Below are 19,558 nucleotides of genomic sequence, written 5' to 3' on the forward strand. Positions count from 1 at the left end.
CAGCTTCTTAAAGGGGACAGTGGCTGCGAGTCAGGAAAACTACTTGATGTATTTATGTATTGATGTATTTATTCAGGTCCCGATAGACAGTTGGCAAGTGCTGATTAATATTCTATTCTTTCATGGTGATAAGATGGCAGGGAGGCATTGTTCTGAAAACATTACTATGTTGACAGTTATTCAGAGGTAGCTTTTGATGCAGAAATAGGCCTAAAACACTGCTAGTAGCAAGGGCTGGTAAGGGATGAAGGTGTGAAAAAGCAGGAATGAGTCAAAAGAGGTGTTTTAACTTATTCTATTTTGTAATAGTAAAATATACTACAAAACTGCAATTTTATGAATGAACGAATAAAGCTATGTTATAGGAAAGAGTTATGAGCGAATGAAATGGGAATGCAGTATTATTAGATATAGGGCTCCTGTGAGCAGCTTAGAAAAGAGTTATGAATGACTAAATAGAAAGCGTTTGAGAGTGGGTTAGTAAAGAGACCTATAACACAATATGTCACACCATGTTATCATCCTGGCGGGGTTGGAGAAACTGGAGCCAGATTTCTTCGGAGTCAAACATGACAGATACACACCTCCTGACTTCAGTACATGCTCCAAATCAGTAAGTGTGTCTTAATAGGTGCTCATCTCACCAGGGAATATAATGCCCTCTTGAATATTAAGGGAAACAGTGAGGACTGCAGATGCTGGAGATCAGAGCTGAAAATGTGTTGCTGGAAAAGCACAGCAGGTCAGGCAGCATCCAAGGAGCAGGAGAATCGACATTTCGGGCATGAGCCCTTCAGGATTCCTGAAGAAGGGCTCATGCCCGAAATGTCTATTCTCCTGCTCCTTGGATGTTGCCTGACCTGCTGCGCTTTTCCAGCAACACATTTTCAGCTCTTGAATATTAAGACAAGTAACACCCACAAAGCATCCAAATGTTCACTACTCAGTGTGACTGGATTGGTGTCTGAGCAGATGGCATGACTGACCTAATCCCTTCCCGCACTCGGGGCAGGTGAACAGTCTCTCCCCAGTGTGGATAGGCTGGTGTCTCCGCAGGGAAGACAAATCAATGAACCCCTTCCCACACACTGAGCAGGTGAACGGCCCCTCCCCGGTGTGGACCCGTTGGTGACTCTGCAGGTTAGAGGACTGAATGAATGCCTTCTCACAGATGGAACACGGGAACGGTCTCTCCCCAGTGTGGACCCGCTGGTGTCTCCGCAGAGAAGACGAATCAATGAAGCCCTCCCCCCATATGGAGCAGGTGAATGGTCACTCCCTGGTGTGGACCCACCGGTGTCACCGCAGGGTGGATGAATCGCTGAAGTGCTTACCGCACACAGAGCAGGTGAACGGCCTCTCCCCGGTGTGGACCCGCTGGTGGTTCATCAAGGCAGAGGACCGTGTGAATACCTGCCCGCACACTGAGCAGGAGAAAGGCCTCTCCCCGGTGTGGACTCGCTGGTGGGTCAGCAAGGCAGAAGACTGGGTGAACGCCTTCCCGCGCATGGAGCAGGTGAACAGCCTCTCCCCAGTGTGAATCCGCCGGTGGGTCACCAGGGTGGATAACTGAACAAACGCCTTCCCGCAGACAGAGCAGGTGTACGGCCTCTCCCCGGTGTGGACCCGCTGGTGACTCTGGAGGTTGGAAGACTGGTTGAACGCCTTCCCACACACAGAGCAGGCTTCTCCCTAGAGTGGACCCGCTGGTGACTATGCAGGGTGGATAACTGAACGAACGCCTTCCCACACAAATTGCATGTGAAAGGCCTCTCCCCCGTATGGACCCGCTGGTGGGTCACTAGGGCGGATGAATGGGTAAACCCCTTCCCACACACAGAGCAGGTGAACGGCCTCTCCCCAGTGTGACGGCGGCGATAGCTTTCAAGCAAGCATGGGAATTTGAATTCCTTCCCGCAGTCTCCACATTTCCACGGTTTCTCCATCACGTGGGAATCCCCACCGCCTTCTAGTGTTGACAATCAGTTGAAGGACCATTCACAAATGTAAGGTGTTCTATGTCTTGCTGCTGCGAACGGGATGTTGCTATTGCAGACTTTGTACCCGCTTAAAGCTCTTCCCACAGTCAGTTCACTGGTACACGCTCACTGAGGCCTGTGTACTTCAGCCTCACTGAAGTTTGAAACATTTCAAAGCAGACAGGACAGAAGAGAAATAAAATTTCCAGTGAGATTCAAAAGACTGATAACATTCCTATGCCAGTGAATCAATTGTCTCGATCAGATCTTGTTTTGAGATTTATGGCTGCAATTCCATCCATTCTCATATCCTGTAAAATAGAGAATACAGAAGACATCACTATTTACAAAGGATAGAAATTCCAAACAGACAATTCTGGTTCCTGTGGAACATTCTTTCTTCTCAATGCCACAGTGTCCCTCCATTCTCACTAGGTATTATTGCCCCATGCTCCACATTCTCCTAAAAATGCTGAAAAATGTTGACTGATGGATCTATGCTCACCTCTTCCTGCCCTGGACATAGGTTGTCACAGATTGAACCAGGAGTGAGCCATTCAGCTTCTGGGGTTTGCTCTGCTGTTCCATAAAATCATATCTGTGCTGCTTTGGCCGTCACTCCATTTCCTGCTGTTCTCCATAACCTTTCATATCCCTGTCATTTAAAATTCTCTTCAATTAAGTCTTGAATACATTCCATGAGCCAGTCTCCATTACCTTCTGTGGGGGAACATTCCATAAACTAACAAGAAAAGAATAAATTCCTCATTTCTCCCTGAAATGGGAGACCACTTCCAGGCAGGTGGAAACTAGCTAGTTTAGAATCATGTTCAGCATGGACTGGATGGAATAAAGAGTCAGAAACTGAGCAGTTTAACCCCAGAATAGAAAGGTGGGTGAGAAAAGAATGTGTCGTACTCACAGATAGTGTCTGAGGTGAAGCTCAATCTTCATTCAGGGAGAGAGGAGCAGCATCAGCTTCAGAAGCTCATTGTCAACCTTCCGCATTCAGTCAATACGGCGGTTCTGATTGGCCTGCGGACCAGTCTCCTTCCGGTCATCCAGGGATTCCAATTGGCTCACAGTTTACCTGTGTGATGTCATAACGCGTGGTCAATAGAAGAGAACCATCTTGGAACACGGGATCGTCATCGGCCAGCTCCCACCGTACGTCCCGCCCCGTATGAGACGTCACAACGCGGAAGTAGTGCGATCAGTTTCAGACTGAGACCTCCCCAACTCTGGGCAATATCTGGGAGCAAAGCAATATCTCCCCCTTTCTATTCCTCATTCTGGGAGGGAGAGAGAAGAGGGAAGGCACTGTACACTTGTACCAACTGGCGGCGGATAGTGTGAATGCAAGCGAAGAGGTTTCAGATTCGCCCTCTCTTAAGGCTTTCTGATCCTCATGGCATTTATCAGAACTGGAACGTGAAAAGGGTCAGAGATTTGTCTAGTGTTATTGAGTTGTTAAACATTCAACGTGCTCTTCGTGGTTTTCTCACATTCGATTATAATTAATTGTTGTAATTATGTGTTGTAGCTATGTCATATACTTCCAATTATGCTGTTATTGAAGGGGACGGTAAGTGAGCATTGGACAGAGTCATAGAGATGTCCAGCGTGGGAACAGACCCCTCAGTCTAACTCGTTCATGCTGACCAGTTAATCTGGATAAATCTAGTCCCATTTACCAACACTTGGCCCATATCCCTGTGAACCTTTCTTAATTCATTCACCCACCCATCCAGATGCCTTTTAAATATTGTAATTGTGCAAGCCTCCACCACTTTCTCTGCAGATCATTCCATTTGTACAAAGAGAGTCCATTCATCAGTCTAACAATGGCAGGGAAGAAGCTCTTTCTGAATCTGTTGGTGCATGTGTTTCCAGATTCTGTATCTTCTGAAGTTGTGAGAGAGCATTAGGGGGTTGGCAGCATTTCTGCGGCAAAGAGAAGTGTAGGTGGAGACCATGGATGGTAGGTTGACTTCCATGATGGTCTGCGATGCGCATAAAACCTTCTGGGTATCTTATCATTCTGGACAAAGCAGTAGCCGGACTAGGTTGTTACACATCCAGATAGAACACTTTCTATAGTGCATCTGTAAAAGTTAGTGAGGGTCATTATTGACACACTGAATTGCATAAGCCTCCTGAGGAAGAAGTGTTGTTGTGCTATCCTGACTGAGATTGCCCCTTCATTTTTCCAGATGGTGAGAACAACCCACCGTGCAGTTTGCATTGCTGACAGAAAGCAGTTTGTGTTCAGCAGCAGCTTAGTCATTCACGCACTAGGTGCTGTGAGATTAAAAGTACGGACAGCCATGAGGAACCAGAGGTATTTCCAACCGACATTCAAACTGATCAATCTAAACCTTGAAGTCTCAAACGAAATCTAAAAGTTCACTTCGCCAAAAGCTAATGGAGGCATCCTCATAAAATTACCAGATATACTTGGAATCCTGAGAAGAATTCAAGTGAATCCTAGAAAGGTATTGCATGTCTTGGACTATTCCCAGTAAGTGAATGAACTATCAAGATTCATATAAAGATTTGTGGGAACTATGGCAGGGAAGGAAAGAAAACTAGATTTACAATTTAATGCCATACATACTATTCTGTAAAGTTACTCCTGTTGATTAGGTTTTCACATTTTTAAACAAAAAAAAAGTTGTTCTTCCAGTTAATGACTGGGTTTTCAAACTTCTCTTTAAAATGAATAATTTTTCTCTTCAAACTGAATGATTGTAACAAAACTGCATCTCATTGTTGAATTTTGAATCTGTAGGATGTGCTTGGTAAAGTTTGAATGAACAATATTTCAAAGTGAATTTTATCATGTTAAGTACCAAGACGTTCTGGAGAGGAAAGACTTGTCCTTGTGTGTTTTGCAACACTTAATCAAGGTCAGTTCAATAGAAGAAGCAGCCAGGTTGATGCTCGAGTTGACAGCTCGGGCAAAACAGCTGAAATAATGCAGGCAGTAGCACAGCAATTAGGGTTCGAAAGTTAGCCAAAAATTTAAAAACAGGTTGGAAAGTTTCTTCAGCTTTCTTTCAAAAAGTTAACAAAATTAGTGTTGGTTCTATAGAAAATGAGTCTGGCGATTCAATAACGGAGTATAAAGAGATGGTAGATGAATTGAAAAGAGCTTGAATCTGTCTTCACTAGAGAGGATACAAGTAACACCCTGGAATTAGCTGTAAATCAGGAATTGAAAAGGAGGGAGGAACTGAAGAAAATTACAATTACCAGGGAAACTGACTAAACTGTTGGAACTATGAGTTGACAAGTTCCGGGTATCTGAAGGATTTCATCCAAGACTCTTAAAGAAACACTAACCAGTGAAATAGTTAAAACATTGGTTTTAATTTTCCAAATGCCATTAGTTTCAGGGAAGGTTTCTTTAAATTGGTAAACTCTTTTTTTCTTCGAGGAGGGAGACAGGGAATGGGAAACTGCAGACCATTTACCTTAACATATGTCATAGGGAAAATGTCGAAAGGTATGATTAAAGATGTTATGACAAGGCACTTGTATAAGTTCAAGGTAATCAGGCAGCGTGAATGTATTTTTGTCAATGGGAAATAATGTTGTAGTAATGTTTTGAAGAACTGCCTCTTCCCAATACGACTGAGCTGATGAATCTCTAGTGCCGACGGGGAATGGTATCCCTTCCCCCAGTCCCCACATTCCCACGACTTCTCCGCAGTTCTGGTGTCCTTTTGGCTCTCTGTTTCTGATGAACAAGTGAAACTGATCACACTCAGGAAACGTGAACAGTCACTCCCTCCTGCGAATAGTGTAATAGTTCTTCAGTCTGTGTAACTGGTTAAAGCTCATTCCCACAGTCAGCTCACTGGGGGACACTCTGTCTCTCTCTCTCTCTCTCTCTCTCTCTCTCTCTCAAGGGGAAAAGATGTACAAAAGTTGAGCAGCGAGACAAAATGCAAAAGCAATAAAACAATTGTGGCTGTACCCTTTTTTTCCCCCTTTTGGCACTTGGACATTTAAATGTATTAATAACATCCACATCCCCAAAAAACGTATTACGCATGCTTGCCGGTGTCAGCAAAACACTGGGCATAGTCATCGCTATCCGGAAAAAATGGCGCGCGACCTTCCCTTGATGGACCAATAGGACGCCCAGGAGGACCGGAAAGAGACTGGTTTTCCTGCCAATCAGAGCCATCCCATTGACTGAATGCAGAAATTGGACCATGAGGTGCTGAAGCTGCTGTTCTTCCTCTCTCTCTCTCTGAATGAAGATTGAGCTTTAACCAGACTGCAAATTCTTTCCTCTGTCCAATATCTGTGAGTGCGGTACTCTCTTTTTGCACCCGCTTTTCCATTTCTTTTTCGTTCTGGGGTTCAATTGTTGACTTGCAGCAACTGAAAGGAAAGGGAGTGAATCCGGGAGGGGACAGAGTCTGGAAACGTTGGTCCAGGTCTGTGTCGTAATGGGCAAAATAGACAGGCAGCAGGCTGCAAGTACACAGCAAGCCAGGCAAAATCAGGAGGTGGAGGAGTCGATATCTTGGTGTAACCTTTGTTCAGGACTGGAGGTGGGTACAGGGAATGATACAGAGAAAAGGGGTGCTTGGGACACGATGGTGAAGTGGGGATAGGTGAAGACAGGTGGAGGGTACGTCCTGATTGGTTAATGGGAGGAAGGAATCTTGTTGGTGGCAGAGAGGAGTGCAAAGGAGGGGTCGAGGCTGAGAAAAGAATCGGGGGATGGGAAGTGAAGTTATTTGAAATAGCTGTAGGCTGCCCAGGTGGAAGATGGGGTGTTGTTTCTCCAAGTTGTGGTTTAGTTTGTTGTGGCAATGGAGGAGGCCAAAGATGTTCATGTCAGAAAGGGAGTGGGAAGGGGAATTAAAATGGGTGGTGACGGGGAGGTCTGGTCAGCCTCTGCGGACCCGGCTGCAATGCTCAGTGAACCATTCCCAAGTTTATGCTCTGTCTCCCCGATGTAGAGAATACCACAATTTGCAAACACCTGGTAAATGCAGTACCGTAATGTGAAGTTATAGCCTTTGCTGTGAAAAAAACAGAAAGGAGGTGTATTGTTCAAACGTTAATCTATTGGGTTGTGGAGAAAAGGAGAACTGCAGATGCCGGAGATTCAAGTCAAAATGTGGCACTGGGAAAACACAGTAGGTCAGGCAGCGTCCAAGGAGCAGGGGAGTCGACGTTTCGGACCCGACCCCTTCATCGTGAATGCTGTATGGATGTACAAAGATGCCTCAGCGTCCTTCGACACCAGTCAATGCCAGTTGTCAGACAGGCGCAGCAAGCGATCAGCATTGCAAATGGTATTTTACCAAGAGGAATTCTGTTGTAAAGTGCAGATGCTTTCCTCCAGTTAGGTGGTCGTTGAATATATCCAAGGCTGCATTCATCTGATTTTTGAAGATCAAATAAGTGAACGCAAGAAAGTGATTTTACAGAGTTACAGTTACAGAGTCATACAGCACAGAAACAGACCCTTCAGCCCAACTAGTCCATGCTGACTATATTCACAAACGAAACTAGTCCCACCTGCCTGCGTTTGGCCCATGCCCCTCCGAACCTTTCCTATTCATGTATTTATTCAAATGTCTTTTCAATGTTGTTACTGTACCTGCACCCACCACTTCTTCTGGACATTCATTACACACACAAACCACTCTATGCAAAAAAATGTACCCTTCATGCCTTTTTTAAGTCTTTCTCCTCACCCCTTCAAATTTGCGGCCTAATCTTGAAACCCCCACCCTCGGGAAAGGATACACGGTGGTCACCTCATCTATGTCCCTCATGAATTTATAAACTTCCGTAAGGTCACCTCTTAGCCTCCTATGCTCCAGCGAAAATGTCCCAGCCCATCCACGTAGATGTTGGCTGATTCATATCCAGTTATGATCTGTTGAATGCTGGTGCAGGCTTGAAAGACCAAATAGGTTACTCCTGCTTCCAGTTCTCACAGTCTGTGTCCAGGACAGCAAGAGACCATAGGACATAGGAGCAGACATTAGGCCATTCAGCCCATCGAGTCTGCTCCGCCATTTAATAATGGCTGATAGGCTTCTCAACCCCATTCTCTCACTTTGTCCCCGTAACCCTCTATCCCCTGGATATTCAAAGTCTCCATCTCAGTCCTAAATATCCACAATGACAGGCCTCCACAGCCTTCTGTGGCAGTGAATTCCATAGATTCACCACTCACCACCATTCTGCAAGGTCTTCCCTTTACTCTAAGGCTGTGCCCACTGGTTCTAGTCTCTCCAACCAATGGAAACATCTTCCCAATGTCCACTCTATTCAGGCTGTTCAGGATTCAGTATTGTTTATGTTTCAATTAGAACCCCCCTCCCCCCAAGTGTGGGCCTGTTAACCAGCATGAACCAGACCCTGCAGGTTGTGGTACAGCAGTGATTAGGTTGAGCAAACTGAGAATGGAGGGAGAGTATGTGGGATGGAGATTTTCAAATTCTAGGGAACAAGAGAGGGAAAAAAAGACTTCACTATAAATTAGAATTGATTGGATGGGCTGAATGGCCAAGGAGTAGCAGATGAAAATGCATGGTTTGCATTTTGGTCAAGCAATGCAGGCAGGACTGACACATATAAGAGGGGTGTTGCAGAACAAAGGGACCTTGTAGTGCAAGTTCATAGTTTGTTGAAGGTGGAGTTGCTGTAGACAGGATAGTGAAGAAAGCATTTGGTATGCTTCCCTTTATTGGTCAGAGCATTGAGTATAGGAATTGGGAAGTCACGTTGCAGCTGTACAGGCCATATTTGGAAGACTGCATTTGTTTCTGGTCTCCCTGTTATTGGAAAGATATTGTGTAACTTTGAAAGGGGTCAGAAAAGATTGACAAGGCTGTTGCCAGAGTTGAAGGGTTTAAACTACAGGGAGAGGCTGAATACACTGGGGATATTATCTCTGGAGCATCGGAGGCTGAGGGGTGACCATGTTGACATTCATAAGGGGCATGGCTAGGGTGAATACCCAAGGTCTTTACCCCAGGGTAGGGGAGTCCAAAACTAGAGGGACACATGTTTGAGGTGAGAGGGGAATTTTAAAATTCTTCTGGTTGAGTACATGAATAGAAAGGATTTAGAGGGATATGGACCACATGCAGGCAAATTGGACTAGATTAATTTAGGATACCTGTTTGGCACAGACAAGTTGGACCGAAGGGTCTGTTTCCGTGCTGTATGACTTTAATCGTCTTCTGTGAAAGCAGAAATCTGATGGTGAAGACTGGAGTTTCAGGATGTTTTGCCCTTACTGGGAGCAGAGATGTTTGACTGAAGTGTGTTGGTGTTAATGTCTTGATGTTCCATTTTGCTCCCACCTTCCTGGTGACGTTAACCATTTCGTATCTGGTTGTTCATCAAGAAGCTGCATTGCACCCTGAATTGATAATTTTTTTTTTGCTGAGTGAGGCAATACTTCCTTCGAGTTACGCTGTACCAAGGATCCAGTTACAAAGGGACAGCTTGGTGGTGACAAACAGTAAAGAAGGTGAGGTGGGATGGGTGGAGAGTGTGTGTGCTTTGAACTGTTTAAAAAGCAGTTCATTTTTCTACGCTTTTTTGCTGGGGGGGTTCTGAAGCTGTAACAAAGCTGGTTCACAATAAAGGTTACCCGAACTTACTGCCGGGCTCAGATTCTTATTGAAAGCTCTGAGCTCCAAGAGTTTTTAGTTTTAAAACTGCTAATTTCTTTCAGGCTGCTGCACTAAGTTTCCAATATCGCATATCAAATGGAGCAGTGAATGAGTAGCTCGTATCTTGAGAAATTGGGAATTTTTCAGACGTGCAGAGTAAGTCATTTCATTGGCATTGTAAAGTGTAATAGCAGCACCGGGAGGTGTGGGCTGTGTTCACGAGATACGATATGGAGGGGCTGGTATTGGAGTGGGGTGGATAGAGTTAAATATTTCACAACACCAGGTTTCGTCCAACAGGTTTATTTGGAAGCACTCGCTTTTGGAGTGCTGCTCCTTCATCAGGTAGCTGTGGAGCAGGGTAATAAGACACAGATTTCTTAGCAAAAGATCACAGTGTCATGCAACTGATAGGATATATTGAACAATCCTAGATTGCTGTTACCTCTTTCATCTTTTAGAATGGGTTGCAGGTTTTGGTTCATTAATATAGATCTTTTAAATCACATTCTCGAGATGACTTAAGGTTTTATAAAAAATAGGTGACATCTCAGTTCAGACAATGCTTGAAAGGTGTGAGGTTCGAGTCTATCAGTATCCCAATCTTGAGTCAGACTGGTCCTATTTCCAAAGTAGGAATTTATAAAATATTACATGGATTGACTGCCTGCAGTTTGCGTGCTCTTTGAGCAAAATTGAATGTATCTACAAGAATAATCCTGCCAATACAAATTCACCCCCTTACTCCATATTTCCCATGGACCATCCACCCTAATTTGCACATCCCTGGGCACTATAGGTAATTTAGCACAGCCAATCCACCCTAATTTGCACCCTAAACTCTAAATTACCTTCTCAAGAGTGTAATTTAAATGCAGAGCTTTTCTAAGAAAAATGTCAGTCTGACTCAACATTGGGACCCAGACAGAATTCACACCTGTTATTAGAAAAACTCTGCATTTAAATGACATTCTTGAGAAGGTAATTAAAAATAAATTCAGGGATTAAGAGCAGAAACCCATTCTAAAAGATGGAAGATTTAATTTAAAATTGTTTAATGTATCACATTTTCATGACACTGGACTCTTTTGCTACAAATTCCGGGATCACAATCTAATTCTCCACAACTACCTGATGAAGGAGCAGCGCTCCGAAAGCTAGTGCTTCCAAATAAACTTGTTGGATTCCAATCTGGTGTTGTGATTTTTAACTTTATCCACAGGAAACTAATGAGTTGTGGGACTGGTAACAGTTGTTATTTTGTGATCCATTCCAAGTGAAAATTATCCTCTGCGCAGACACGGATGAACAGTCTGTTTTTGTGCATTGTGCGGTATCAGGCTAGCAGCTTTTAAATCCTAATGTTCAGCAGCAGAAGCAAACTGTAGATCAACAATCGTATTCTGAGAGTGGTACTTCCAGCCCTGGTTATCCCATTGGGTCAACAGAGAGAGGGGGAGAGGATGTCACATCTAAAGTTCATACAGAATAGTTGTTTCGGTTGTTCAGTCAGTTGAGTTGGTTCTGCACTCAGATGAGACTGGATATTGCTTTTTAATGGATCATAATTGAAACAACAATGGAACACCTTAAATTCAAGGAATTTTGATGGGCAAATCGAACCTTGAAGAGATAATGTTCTTCCATTAATAACGTTGGGTGACCCAAATTAGACATTTTTATTGATAGCTCCATAATCATATTCCTACTGGATATTTTTTCTGGGCAAACAATTTCAGATGGGAGAAGTTCTGTATCCTGGGAAGGCAGTGAAATAAAAAAAAACGGTTGTTTAAAGCATTTTAACTGTGGACCCACGAGCTCTTGTCCATTAAATCTCTTTATTTGCAGAAATAGCCCGTGAAAATGTCCATGTCCCTTTAAAATGCAGATTTCCCCATTTAGTATGACGCCGTTCCGTTAGATTTCGGAATTTCTGTTTAAATTGAGCCGTGAGCTTTCCCAATGTAGACAGGGCTCCTGGAAACGTGGCAGTGTCCCCCCTGCAGCTGCAGAGCGAGACAGGAGAGTTTGTTTTTGTGAATGAGCAGTTGTAGCGCGAGGTGGCTGTTGCTTGGTGACGGTGAGACTCCCCCGGCCCCGCCCATTCCCCGTGCAGACATCACGCGGGGGCGAAGGCGGTTGGGAGGAGAAGTCGCTCGAGCGGGGAAGCGGCGGGAGGCGGCCGTTAGGAAAATGGCGCCGTGCGGCCCGGGGCAGACACCCGTCACTGGGCACCGCCGCCTTCCTGGCGCAGCTGCTGGGTCACGGCCACACCGGCCGGCTGTACAGCAGGCAGGAGCCGGTGAGCATTCTGGAGGCGGATGGGGTTAAGGGCCTGCTTGGGAACTCGTCGGCCGCCTGGGTGGTGGAGTTCTACTGGTCGTGGGGCGGCCCCTGTGTCAACTATGGGGCCACCTGGAAGGTACTGGGCCCGGGAGGTGAAAGGTGAGGCAGGTTGTAGAGGGGGACGGAGGGGAAGGAATGTGGGGCCTGTCCTGTCATAGTGACATATTACACTCACTTTCCATCTGCTTTTACTGGGGCTTGTGATTTTTACCCTCACTTTTTTTAATCCTTGTGCTGTTTATCCTCACTTTTTAAAAATCCTTGTGCTGTTTGCTCTTTGCTATTACTTGTGCAATTCCCTAGGGTAGTGTGTAAATACTAGTGAAGGAGATTATGCACCAGCATTTATATGTTCCTCAGTCATTGAGGACAGTCCATTCCTGTTGAGAATGGTTAGTAAAGCATGTGGTGCACTGAGCCTTGTTAACAAGGACATACAGTAGTTTGTAATTTGTCAAAGTATGCTTCTCATAGAGTTGTACTGACCCTTTGGTCCAACCTGTCCATGCTGACCAGATATCCAAAATTAGTGTTGACAGTATAGTGCTGGATAAACACAGCAGCTCAGGCAGCATCCAAGGAGCAGGAGAATCGATGTTTCGGGCATAAGCCCTTCATCATAATGAAATGCTTATGCCCGAAACGTTGATTCTCCTGCTCCTCGGGTGCTGCCTGACCTGCTGTGCTTTTACAGCACTACACTCTCTCTCCTCTGATCTCCAGCATCTGCAGTCCTCACTTTCTCCTAGTTGATTTCAACATTACTGCGAAGTCTCTGCCATGGATGCCGACCTGGAAGAAGTTCTCCTCCTCTGTCTACAAAGATCTGACAGTCCCTCTCTCACTGTAAACCCCCCCCCCCCCCAAGTCCTCTCCTCTGCCCAGAATTTCTTCAGCCATGTCCTCAAGCAATTTGACTACCACAGCCATATCTCCTTTCTCATTGCTTAGCTATGGAACCATCTGATCCCACGTGGACTCCGGACCACATTCAGACTAACCCAGTTTGGACCTGAACAGGATACCCAGTACACACTACAAATCCAAAACCTTCACCAACGATTCTCTTTTTGGATCCTCCACTGCACACTATCAGCCATTTACTTTACCTGCAGTCAGTCCTGCCCAAGCTCAGAGCCTCACTTTTCCCAGAACTGCAACCCAGATTCTACATCCTCAGAAAAGATTCCTGTTGAAGGGCTTCTGCCCAAAATGTCAATTCTCCTGCTCCTTGGATGTTGCCTGACCTGCTGTGCTTTTCCAACACTCTCAACTCTGATCTCCAGTATCTGCAGTCCTCACTTTCTCCGAGATATCCTAAATTAATCTAGTCCCATTTGCCAGCACTTGGCTCATATCCCTCTAAACTCTTCCTATTCCTATACCCATCCAGATACCTTTTAAATGTTGTAATTGAACCAGCCTCCACAACTTCCTCCGGCAGCTCCTTCCATGCACGCACCACACTCTGCATGGAAACGTTGCACCTTAGGTACCTTTTATATCTTTCCGCTCTCAACCTAAACCTATGCCCTCTAGTTCTGAACTTTACCGCTACACTGGGGAAAACACAGAGATTGAGCAGCCAGACAAAATGCCAAAACAATAAAATGTCAAGCCATGTGGGGGAAAAAAAAATTGTGGCTCTATCCTTTTTTTTCTCCTCTTGGTATTTGGACACTTAATATCTGTCAGTAACACTAGTATCGCCACAGAGCATATTGCAGGGCGCGTGTTCAGTGGTGTCACCAAAATATTGGGCATGTTCCTTGCTGTCGGCAGAAAAGGCGCAAGATCTTCTTTTGATGGACCGGTAAGGAGCACTGGAGAACCTGAAGGTGACTTGTCCTCTTGACAACCAGAGCTCCCCTGCTGTCTGAAAGCAGAAGCTGGACCATGACCTTCTGAAGCTGAAGCTGCTGCTGCTCCACTCTCTCAGAATGAAGATTGAGCTTCAGCCCAGACTGCAACTTCCTTCCTCTGTCTAACATCTGTGAATACAACACTCTTTTCTCACCCCTTTTTCTATTTATTTTTCATTCTGGGGTTTAATTGTTGACTTGCAGCAACTGAAAGGAGAGGGAACAAATCCAGAGAGGGGGCAGACTCGGGAAATGTTGGTCCAGGTCTGTGTCTCAATTGGCAAAATAGACCGGCAGGAGGCTGGAAGAATGCAGCAAGCCAGGTAGCTTCAGGAGGTGAAGAAGTTGACGTTTCGGGTGTAACCCTTGTTCCAGACTGAGGATGGGTGTAGGGGAAGGTGCAGAACAAAGGTGTGCTGGGGACAGGGTGGTGAAGTGGAGATAGCTGGAGAGAGGTAGAGGGTACAACCTGGTTGATGAGTGGGTGGAAGGAATCTGGTTGGTGGCAAGGAAGAGTGGAATGGGAGGGACTGGGAAGGGAGTCGGTGATGGAAAGGGAGGTTATTTGAAATTGGAAAACGCGGTGTTGAGGCCTCCGGGCTGTTGGCTGCCCAGGCGGAAGATGAGGTGTTCCTTTAATTTACGGTTTGGTTCGTTGTGGAAATGCAGGAGGCCTAAAGTGATTATGTCGGGAAGGGGAATTAAAATGGGTGGTGACTGGGAGGTCCATTTGGACTCTGCGGCTTCAGCTGTGGACCATTCCCCAAGTTTACGTTTGGTCTCCCCGATGTAGAGAAGACCACATTTGGCAAACGCATGGCAAATACAGTACCGCAATTTGAAGTTATTGCCTTTGCTGTGAAAAAAAAAACAGAAAGGAGGTGCATTGTTTAAATGGTGATATATTGGGATGTGGAGAAGGTGAGGTCTGCAGATACTGGAGATCAGAGTTGAAAAGTGTGGTGCTGGAAAAGCACAGCAGGTTAGGCAGCATCCGAGGAGTAGGACAGTCCATGTTTTGAGCATGAGCCCTTCATCAGGAATGATGTATGGATGTACAAAGGGGGCTCAGCGTCTCGCGATCGCCAGTTGTCAGACAGGTGCAGCAATCAATGAGCAAAGCAAGTGGTACATTAGCAAGAGGAACTGAGTTCAGAATTGGGGATGTCTTCCTGCAGTTAGGGGCTCATTGAATATATTCAAGGCTAGGTTCACTTGATCTTTGAACAACAAAGAAGTGTATGTTTATGGGGGAAAGCAGAAAATGGTTTTAAGATCAGTACAGAACAGTTAGTCATATAACACAGAAACAGACCCTTCAGACCAACTAATCCATGCTGACTATGTACTGAAACTAAACTAGTCTCACCTAGATTGGCCCATATCCCTCAGAAACCTTTCCTATTCATGTACTTATCCAAATGCCTTTTAAACATTGTAACTGTACCTGCATCCACCACTTCCTCTGGACATTCATTCCACACAAACCACTCTGTTTAAAAAAAAAAATCATGCCCCTCATGACTTTTTAAACCTTTGTCCTCTCTCCTTCAAAATTGCTCTCTAATCTTGAAACCCCCACCCAAGGGAAAGGACCCCTGCCTTTCATCTCATCTATCCCCTTCATGATTTTGTAAACCTCTATAAGGTCACTTCTCAATCTCCTGTGGTCCAGTGAAAACGGGTGTGGTGCTGGAAAAATACAGCAGGTCAGGCAACATCCGAGCAGCAGGAAAATCTACGTTTTGGGCATAAGCTCTGATGAAGGACATATGCCTGAACCGTCGATTTTCCTGCTTTTCAGATGCTGCCTGACCTGTGCTTTTCTAGCACCGCACTCTGGACTCTGATCTCCAGCATCTGCAGCCCTCACTTACTTCCAGTGAAAACGTCTCAGCCTATCCACCGAAATGGAAGTAGATTCATATCCAGTTATGATCTGTTCAATGCTGGTCCAAGCTCGAAAGACCAAATGGCCTACTCCTGCTCCCAATTCTGACACTGTGTCCAGGACATCAACAGACCACAAGACACAGGAGCAGAAATAATGCTATTCTGCCCATCAGCTCTGCTCCATCATTTTATCATGGCTGATGAGTTTCTCAAACCCATTCTTCCACTTTCTCCCTGTAACGCTCAATCCCCTTGATACTCAAGAACCGATCTGTCTCCGTCTTAAATTTTCTCAGTGACTTGTCCTCCACAGCCTTCTGTGGCAATGAATTCCATAGATTCACTGCTCTCTGGCTGATGAAGTTTCTCCTTGCCTCTATTCTGAAAGGTTTTCCCTTTACTCGAAGGCTGTGCCATCGAGTCCTAGTCTCTCCTACCAGTGGAAACACCTTCCCAATGTCCACTTTGGCCAGGCTGTTCAGTATTCTGTATGTTTCAATTAGATCCTCCGAGTGTGGACCTGTTCATCGGAATGATCCAGACCCTTCAGGATGAGGTTCAGCAAAATAAAAATGGAGGGAGTGTGTGGGGGATGGAGATTTTCAGCTTCTCAGGAATAAGAGAGGAAAGAGAATTCATTACGAATTATAATTTATCGGATAGGCCAATGGGCCGAGGAATGGTAGATGGAGTTTAATTTAGAGAAATGTGAGGTGTTGCATTTTGGAAAGGCAAACTGGGACAGGACTTCTACACTTATACATTAAATGGTCAGGTCCTGGGGAGTGTTCCTGAACCAAGAGACAGGGAGTGTAGGTTCCTTTCCTTGAAAGTGGAGTCACAAGTAGGGATGGTAGTGAAGAAAGTGTTTGGTATGCTTTCCTTTATTGGTCAGTGGATTGAGTATAGGAGTTGGGAGGTTATGTTGAGGCAGTACAGGAGGTCTGGAATACTGTATACAGTTCTGGTCTCTCTACTATAGGAAAGATGTTGTGAAACTTTGAAAGGGTTTTGAAAAGAGTTACAAGGCTGATGCCAGAGTTGGTGAGTTTGAGCTACAGGGAGAGGCTGAGTAGGCTAGCAATGTTTTCCCTGGAGCATTCAAGGCTGAGGTGACCTTTAGAAGTTTAAGGGGCATGGATAGGGTGAATAGGGTTTGTTCCCAGGGTAGGGGAGTCCAGAACAGGAGGGGCATAGGTTTAAGGTGGGTGAGGAAAGGGACCTGAGAGGCATGTTTTTCATGCAGAGGGTGGTGTATGTATGGAACAATCTAACAGAGGAAGTGGAGGAGGCTGGTACAATTACAACATTTTAAAAGGCATCTGGCTGAGTACATGAATAGAAAGGGTTTAGAGGGATGTGGCCCAAATGCTAGCAAATGAGACGAGATTAATTAGGATATCTGGTCGGTACGGACGGGTTGGACGGAAGGGTCTGTTTCCTTGCTATATGATTCTAATCGTCTTCGGTGAAAGCAGAAATGTGGTTATGAAGAATGGACTTTTTTGCCCTTAGTGGGAGCAGAAGTAAAATCTTTCAATTGTGAGACTGCAACTGAGTACATCCGGGATTTTGGTGGGAGATGGGAATTCATTGCACTGTGGAATGCAGCCCTACCCTATCCACACATTTCTGCTGGTGGATGAGACCAGGTCTCAAGATTAGGGGGAGTAGATTTAGGACAGACATTAGGAGGAACCACTATTCTCAGAGAGTCATGAATCTATGGAATTCTTTGCCTGTGGAAGCAGTAGAGGCAGCTTCATTAAGTATATTGAAGACACGGTTGGATGGGTTTTGCATGGTCAGGGACTCAAGGGTAGTTGGGACAATGCAGGGAGGAGGAGCTGAGACGATGGATAAATCAGCCATGATCTTAATAAATGGCAGAGTGGACTGGGCGAGCCAAATGGCCTACTCTTGCTTCTATGAAACTATAACCCTGCATTTCCCATGGTTCACCATGGCATGTTGGAACCGGCGGCCAATGAGTTGAGCATCCCTGAATACTTCTAAGTGCCCGTCACGTTCCTCCTCATCTGAACAGATCCTGTGTATGCGTAGGGCTTGTCCATAAGGGGATGGCTGTTTTGGGTGGAAGCTGGAGAAGTGTAGCATCGTGAGGTTATGTGTGGGTTTGAGATTGTGTGTGGTGCTGAGTTGCTGCCCATCCTTGATGGAGATGCAGGTGTCCAAGATTGAGACAGATAGTAGAGAATAGTCCAAAATGAGTTTGGTGGGATGGAACACGTTGATATCACTGTATAGCTTTTTCTGTGACTCCTCTCCATGTGTCCAGAAGAAGAAAGTGTCGTCAATGTACCTGGTGTATAGTGTTGGTTGGAGGTCCTGCGTAGAGAAGTCGTCTTGTTCGAACCTGTGCATAAAAATGTTGGCATATTGGGGTGCAAATTTGGCTCCATGGTCTGGATGAAGAACTGGTTGTCAAAGGTGAAGATGTTGTGATCGAGGATAAAGTGGATGAGTTGTAGGACAGTGGTCTGAGATTGGCAGTTGTTGGTATTGAGTAATAAGGCTGTTGCCGTGATGCCGACATTGAGAGTACTGGTCCATGGGTGCTGAGTTTCTGTAAGAAATCTGTAGTGTCGTGACAGAAGCTAGGGGTTCCCTGAATGATGGGTTTCAATGCCTTTGACATTGTGTGAGAACCTCTCCAGCTGAGTCCTATTGCCAGGGATGTGCAAGTTAGGATGGATTAGCCATGGGAAATACGGAGTAAGGGGGTAGGTATGGGTGGGATGCAATATCAAGGGCCAGAATGGAATAGATGGGCCGAATGACCTGCTTCCACGTTGTCAGGATTCTATGACGCCCCCAACGAAGGAAAATTTTTATCTGCATCTATCCTGTCAAGCCCCTTTCAGAATTCTACTGGTTTAGATTAGATTAGATTAGATTACTTACAGTGTGGAAACAGGCCCTTCGGCCCAACAAGTCCACACCGACCCGCCGAAGCGCAACCCACCCATTCCCCTACATTTACCCCTTTTACCTAACACTACGGGCAATTTAGCATGGCCAATTCACCTGACCTGCACATCTTTGGACTGTGGGAGGAAACCGGAGCACCCGGAGGAAACCCACGCGGACACGGGGAGAATGTGCAAACTCCACACAGTCAGTCGTCTGAATCGGGAATTGAACCCAGGTCTCTGTGAATAAGATCATTTCTGGTTCATAGAGGTTTACAGTATGGTCCAACCCCTTCATACCGACCAGAATTCCCAAATTAAACTAGTTCCATTTGCCTGTATTTGGCCCATATCCCTCTAAACCTTTCTCTTCATGTACCCATCTAAATGTCGTTTAAATGTTGTAGCTGTACCTGCATCTACCACATCCTCAGCAAGTTCATTCCACATGCAAACAACACTGTCAAAACGTTGCCCTTCAGGTTCCTTTTAAATCTCCCTCCTCTCACGTTAAAACAATATGCCCCACCGTTTTGAGTATCCCGATGCTAAGGAACAGCCCTTTGCTATAATCCTTACCTCCACTCCTCAGATTTTATAAATCTCAATGAGGTCACCCCTCAACCTCCTGTGCTCCACCCTCTCCTTATAACTCAAACCCTCCAGTCCTGGTAACGTTCTGGTAAATCTTTACCAAACCCTCTCTAATAGAGTTCTTCCTATTACAGGGTCACCAGAACTGTACTCAGTACTCTAAAATGGCCTCACCAACATTCTGTACAATCTCTACATGATGTCTCAACTCAGAAACTCAACAGCGTGAACAATGAAGGCATTTGTGCTAAATGCCTTCTTAGCCACCCTATCTACCAGTGATG

At 45.4% G+C, this 19,558-nt stretch overlaps 1 pseudogene across 1 annotated transcript in view; it reads right to left on the reverse strand.

The window, feature by feature from the left end:
* LOC148143745 (uncharacterized) overlaps positions 1–19,558 on the reverse strand; it is a 52,665-nt pseudogene that overhangs the window by 15,695 nt on the left and 17,412 nt on the right. Inside the window, exon 4 of the transcript XR_015751309.1 lies at positions 1,335–1,881. The product of XR_015751309.1 is annotated as an uncharacterized LOC148143745 (transcript). The remainder of the gene's footprint in view (positions 1–1,334; positions 1,882–19,558) is intronic.

This window comes from Chiloscyllium plagiosum, unplaced genomic scaffold, assembly GCF_037043375.1.
Source record: "Chiloscyllium plagiosum isolate Xiang-an unplaced genomic scaffold, Cpla_swu_hap1 HiC_scaffold_27, whole genome shotgun sequence".
NCBI lineage: Eukaryota > Metazoa > Chordata > Chondrichthyes > Orectolobiformes > Hemiscylliidae > Chiloscyllium > Chiloscyllium plagiosum.